This window comes from Budorcas taxicolor, chromosome X, assembly GCF_023091745.1.
Source record: "Budorcas taxicolor isolate Tak-1 chromosome X, Takin1.1, whole genome shotgun sequence".
In the NCBI taxonomy this organism is placed as follows: domain Eukaryota; kingdom Metazoa; phylum Chordata; class Mammalia; order Artiodactyla; family Bovidae; genus Budorcas; species Budorcas taxicolor.
The window spans coordinates 63,108,186-63,114,185 of NC_068935.1; the positions used below are offsets into that span (position 1 = coordinate 63,108,186).

The 6,000-nt window shown below is 43.7% G+C and overlaps 1 protein-coding gene across 5 annotated transcripts in view; it reads left to right on the forward strand.

The window, feature by feature from the left end:
* IKBKG (inhibitor of nuclear factor kappa B kinase regulatory subunit gamma) overlaps window positions 1-4,106 on the forward strand; it is a 46,387-nt gene extending 42,281 nt beyond the window's left edge. Inside the window, exons 11-13 of one of the 5 annotated variants that reach the window (XR_008201584.1) lie at window positions 642-742; window positions 1,527-1,684; window positions 2,371-4,106. The gene's annotated coding sequence lies outside the window, so the exon portion shown is untranslated. Of the gene's footprint in view, window positions 1-641; window positions 2,110-2,370 lie in introns of those variants that run through there. The other 4 variants (XR_008201582.1, XR_008201583.1, XR_008201585.1 and 1 more) reach the window with 4 other exon arrangements.
* Window positions 4,107-6,000: the final 1,894 nt, after the last annotated feature.

Below are 6,000 nucleotides of genomic sequence, written 5' to 3' on the forward strand. Positions count from 1 at the left end.
TACCAAATGTATCAGGTTTGTTTATAATACTGACAAATTTAAAACAGTCTAAAGACCTATATACAAGAGATTGGTTAAAATAACTATGGATTACACATTCTGAGGAATATTATACAGCTCTTAAAGTACTGTGGATGGCACAGGCTTCACTGTATCCACTATATGGCCCAATTTTGGGTCGATTCTGGGTGCCCTGTCTGGCAAGGGATGGTCATTCTCCTTGTTCCCTTCCTCCAGCTGCCCCTTGCAGTGTCCCTCCCCTCCTTTGACTCACTGGTCTCCTTTTCTACCATGATATGGGTTGATTAGCAAGGAACTAATCACTTAGTAACAAAATAGGCCTATTTCTCCCTTGAAGTAATAAAGAAGGACCAAGTCTTCAGACCACATTAGTTAAGTAAGAAAGAAAATTATGATTCTTCAATTCACTTTGCTATTGCAAGTGAAGAACAAGTGGAACAAAAACGACCAAGAATATCCACAGTGGTTTTTAAGCCAAAGGGAGAATTTCTAGGTCTGTGTAACTACAAGGTACAGAGGTAGTTTGTCTTTAGGCATGGCTGGATCCAGCATTTTATTCCCTGAGATTTACCTTCTTGCTCCAACTCTCCCTCTGTCCTTTGCCATCCTGTCTCCCCTAGATACCCAAAGTGTCACGGGTTGGATGATATCACCACAGCTGGAGGAAAGCAGTGCTCCAATTTGGCAGTCCTGGGCCACATGCCCACCCCTGGAATCAGAGGTGAAGTCAACTCTATCACAGTCACAATTGCTGAGAGAAAAGGAAAGGGGCAATTTTCCCAGGTGACAGCATACCAGTACCAAAAGAAGGAAAATGGATGCTGGGTTACAAAATCCATACATGTCCTTAACAGTGGTATACACTTTTCATCAAATTCAAAATCAAGTTCCAATGTTTTAATGGAACAAGACTGGGAAAGATTATTTCTTAATCTAACAGAGCATGCATGCTCAGTCACTCAGTCACGTTCAACTCTTTGCAACCCCATAGACAGTAGACCGCCAGTCTCCTCTGTCCCTGGAATTTTCCAGGCAAGAATACTGGTGTGGGTTGCCATTTCCTTCTAAAGGGATCTTCTCAACCAAGGGTTTGAAACTGCATCTCTTGCATCTCCTGCATTAGCAGGTGGATTCTTTACCACTCTGCCACCTGGAAAGCCCATTAATCTAATAGAGCAGACAATTATTTTCCCAAATAAAGAAAATACTTACGTCAGGGACTTCCCTGGTGGTCCAGTGGCTAGGACTCCACAATTCCAATGCAGGTTGCCCAGGTTCAATTCCTTGTGAGCTGACTAGATCCCACATTGCTGCAGTTATTAAATAAGAGCCCTCATGCTGTGTTGAAGATCCTGCATGCTGCAACTGAGACCCACACAAATTAAAAAAAAGGTCAAAAGTAATAAGTCACATAGTGGGAGCATACTGTTAAAACAGGAATGCATCATCTCCTCACACAGATTCTCAACTTCTTCTGATTTCTTTCTTATTGTTTTATTGTTTAGTTGCTCAATTGTATTCTACTCCACAACCCTACGGATTGCAGCCCACCAGGATCCTCTGTCCATGGGATTTCCCAGGCAAGAATACCGGATGGGTTGTCCTTTCTTACTCCAGGGGATCTTCCTGAATCAGATGGAATCCGAGTCTCTTGCATTGGCAGGTGGGTTCTTTACCACTGAGCCACCAAGGGATGGGCTTATTCTGATTTACTGAATCTTTATTCAATGAAGATGCACATTTACTTTCTTTCAATTTTAACACTGTGCCACTTCCCAGGAGGCACAATGGTAAAGAATCCGCCTGCCAATGCAGGGGATGTAGGCTCGATCCCTAGGTCAGGCAGATCCCCTGGAGGAAGAAATGGCAACCCACTCGAATATTCTTACCTGGAAAATTCCATGGACAGAGGAACCTGGCAGGCTATAATCCATGGGGTTGTGAAGAGTCGAACACAACTGAGTGACTGAGCACACCTTATCCACAGATAACCTGATCATACGTGGAGAAAATATGGTGAACTACTAAAACTATCAGGAAATTTCGTGAGGTTGCAGGAAATACTAGACATTCAGTTCAGTTCAGTTCAGTCGCTCAGTCATGTCCGCCTCTTTGCGACCCCATGAATCGTAGCACGCCAGGCCTCCCTGTTCATCACCATCTCCCGGAGTTCACTCAGACTCACGTCCATCGAGTCCGTGATGCCATCCAGCCATCTCATCCTCTGTCGTCCCCTTCTCCTCCTGCCCCCAATCCCTCCCAGCATCAGAGTCTTTTCCAATGAGTCAACTCTTCACATGAGGTGGCCGAAGTACTGGAATTTCAGCTTTAGCATCATTCCTTCCAAAGAAATCCCAGGGTTGATCTCCTTCAGAATGGACTGGTTGGATCTCCTTGCAGTCCAAGGGACCCTCAAGAGTCTTCTCCAACACCACAGTTCAAAAGCATCAATTCTTCGGCACTCAGCCTTCTTCACAGTCCAACTCTCACATCCATACATGACCACAGGAAATACCATAGCCTTGACTAGACGGACCTTAGTCGGCAAAGTAATGTCTCTGCTTTTCAATATGCTATCTAGGTTAGTCATAACTTTTCTTCCAAGGAGTAAGCGTCTTTTAATTTCATGGCTGCAGTCACCATCTGCAGTGATTTTGGAGCCCCCCAAAATAAAGTCTGACACTGTTTCCACTGTTTCCCCATCTATTTCCCATGAAGTGATGGGACCAGATGCCATGATCTTCGTTTTCTGAATGTTGAGTTTTAAGCCAACTTTTTCGCTCTCCTCTCACTTTCATCAAGAGGCTCTTTAGTTCTTCTTCACTTTCTGCCATAAGGGTGGTGTCATCTGCATATCTGAGGTGACTGATATTTCTCCCAGCAATCTTGATTCCAGCTTGTGTTTCTTCCAGTCCAGCGTTTCTAATGATGTACTCTGCATATAAGTTAAACAAGCAGGGTGACAATATACAGCCTTGACGTACTCCTTTTCCTATTTGGAACCAGTCTGGTGTTCCACGTCCAGTTCTAACTGTTGCTTCCTGACCTGCATACAGATTTCTCAAGAGGCAGGTTAGGTGGTCTGGTATTCATTGGATGGAGCTAACTCCTCCCCCAAAGACTTAACTAATTGTCCCCAAACTTTTCTACATTGATCTGAAACAAGGTCAGTAGGCCATAAAGTTACAGTTCTAGAGTTTCTGAGTTGTTTGATCTGCAAGCTAAGGTTTTTACTTTGGGAGGAATCAGACCTACTGATAAAAGGTGGTCATCAAACTAGAATTCTGGGGGCAGGCACACTTTTGAGTAGCAACCACCTACTGTACGCCAATAGCATTAAAAAATCAATAGAAAAGTAAATTTTTATCTCAGTACTTCTACCCTTTGGAATCTATCTTCAGGACATAACCAATCAGGCAAAGACTTATACAGAAGAATTCCACTGAATCATTATTAGGGACAAATGGAAACCTATTAAATGTTTAACAAGAGATGGGAATACTAGACCACCTGAACTTCCTCTTGAGAAGTCTGTATGCATGTCAAGAAGCAGCAGTTAGAACTGGGCATGGAACAACAGACTGGTTCCCAATAGGAAAAGGAGTACGTCAAGGCTGTATATTGTCACCCTGCTTATTTAACTTCTATGCAGAGAACATCATGAAAAACGCTGAGTTGGAAGAAGCACAAGCTGGAATCAAGATTGCTGGGAGAAATATCAATAACTTCAGATATGCAGATGACACCACCCTTATGGCAGAAAGTGAAGAGGAGCCAAAAAGCCTCTTGATAAAAGTGAAAGAGGAGAGTGAAAAAGTTGGCTTAAAGCTCAATATTCAGAAAACGAAGATCATGGCATCTGGTCCCATCACTTCCTGGGAAATAGATGGGGAAACAGTGTCAGACTTCATATTTTTGGGCTCCAAAATCACTGCAGATGGTGATTGCAGCCATGAAATTAAAATATGCTTACTCCTTGGAAGGAAAGTTATGACTAACCTAGATAGCATATTGAAAAGCAGAGACATTACTTTGCCAACAAAGGTCCGTCTAGTCAAGGCTATGGTTTTTCCAGTAGTCATGTATGGGTGTGAGAGTTGGACTGTGAAGAAGGCTGAGTGCCGAAGAATTGATGCTTTTGAACTGTGTTGTTGGAGAAGACTCTTGAGAGTCCCTTGAACTGCAAGGAGATCAGTCCTGGGTGTTCTTTGGAAGGACTGATGCTAAAGCTGAAACTCCAGTACTTCGGCCACCTCATGTGAAGAGTTGACTCATTGGAAAAGACTCTGATTCTGGGACAGATTGGGGGCAGGAGGAGAAGGGGACGACAGAGGATGAGATGGCTGGATGGCATCACGGACTCTATGGACATGAGTGAGTGAACTCCGAGAGTTGGTGATGGACAGGGAGGCCTGGCGTGCTGCAATTCATGGGGTCACAAAGAGTCGGACATGACTGAGCGACTGAACTGAACTGAACTGAGACAGCACATTAAAAAGCAGAGACATTGCTTTTCCAACAAAGGTCCATCTAGTCAAGGCCATAGTTTTTCCACTAGTCCTGTATGGATGTGAGAGTTGGAATATAAAATAAAGCTGAGTGCTAAAAAATTGATGCTTCTGAACTGTGGTGTTGGGGGAGAGTCTTGAGAGTCCCTTGGACTGTAAGGAGATCAGTCCTGAATACTCATTGGAAGGACTGATGTTGAAGCTGAAACTCCAGTACTTTGGCCACCTGATGCAAAGAACTGACTCATTTGAAAAGACCCTGATTCTGGGAAAGATTGAAGGCGGCAGGAGAAGAGGATGACAGAAGATGAGACGGTTGGATGGCACCACGGACTCAATGCATATGTTTAGTTAAACTCGGAGTAAATATTGGACAGGGATGCCTGGCATGTTGCAGTCCATGGGGTTGCAAAGAATTGGACATGACTGAGAGCCTGAACTGAACTGACTGAACACTTACATTATGCTACTTCTTATATGCATCCACATACAAATTTTTGAATAAATTTTTGAAAGAGAAAATGCTTATATGTTAAATAAAAATAATTCCAGGAAAAAATTACCCTGAGTATGCAAAAATTACATTATTGTTATAGATGATATGACAATCAGTTGTGTCCAACACTGTGACCCCATGGACTATACAATCCATGGAATTCTCCAGGTCAGAATGCCGGAATGCACAGTCTTTCCCTTTTCAGGAGATCTTCCCAACCTAGGGCTTGAACCCAGGTCTCCCACATTGCAGGCGTATTCTTTACCAGCTGAGCCATATAAATGCCAATATAAAACTAAGAAAGCATTCCAAAGTACTGACCACAGTTAATGCTGAATTAGAAGCCATAATATATTTTTTTTCCATTTCCTAAATTGTCTTCAATTACACTGTACTACTAGACTATCTGAAGCCCAGAACCTTCCCTTGAAACCAAAGACAAAGGCAAGAAACTGTGGAGGGCCAGTATTTGAAAATATATTCAGACACAGAATGATAAGAAATATTGAAACACCCTCCTCCTCCAGCCAGTGGAAAACAACAGGGCCAAGAGTGCCCAAAGGCCAATATAAGCAAACAATTAGGCCCTCATAATAAATCAGCAACCAGTGTAGGAATCAATGCCCTGGGGAAGGATGCACTGCCTAGGTTAATATTAGGCACTCTTTCTTGGCCTAGGCTTAGGGAAAACTAGGGGCACAAAGTCAAAGTGAAAGTGAAGTCGCTCAGTCGTGTCCGACTCTGCGACCCCATGGACTGTAGCCTACCAGGCTCCTCGGTCCATGGGATTTTCCAGGCAAGAGTACTGGAGTGGGTTGCCATTTCCTTCTCCAGGGGAATCTTCCCGACCCAGGGATCGAATTCAGGTCTCCCACATTGCAGGCAGACGCTTTAACCTCTGAGCCACCAGGGAAGCCCTGGGGGCACAAAGTACCCTGTAATTGGTTGGTTGATCCCAACCAACAGGAAAAGCTG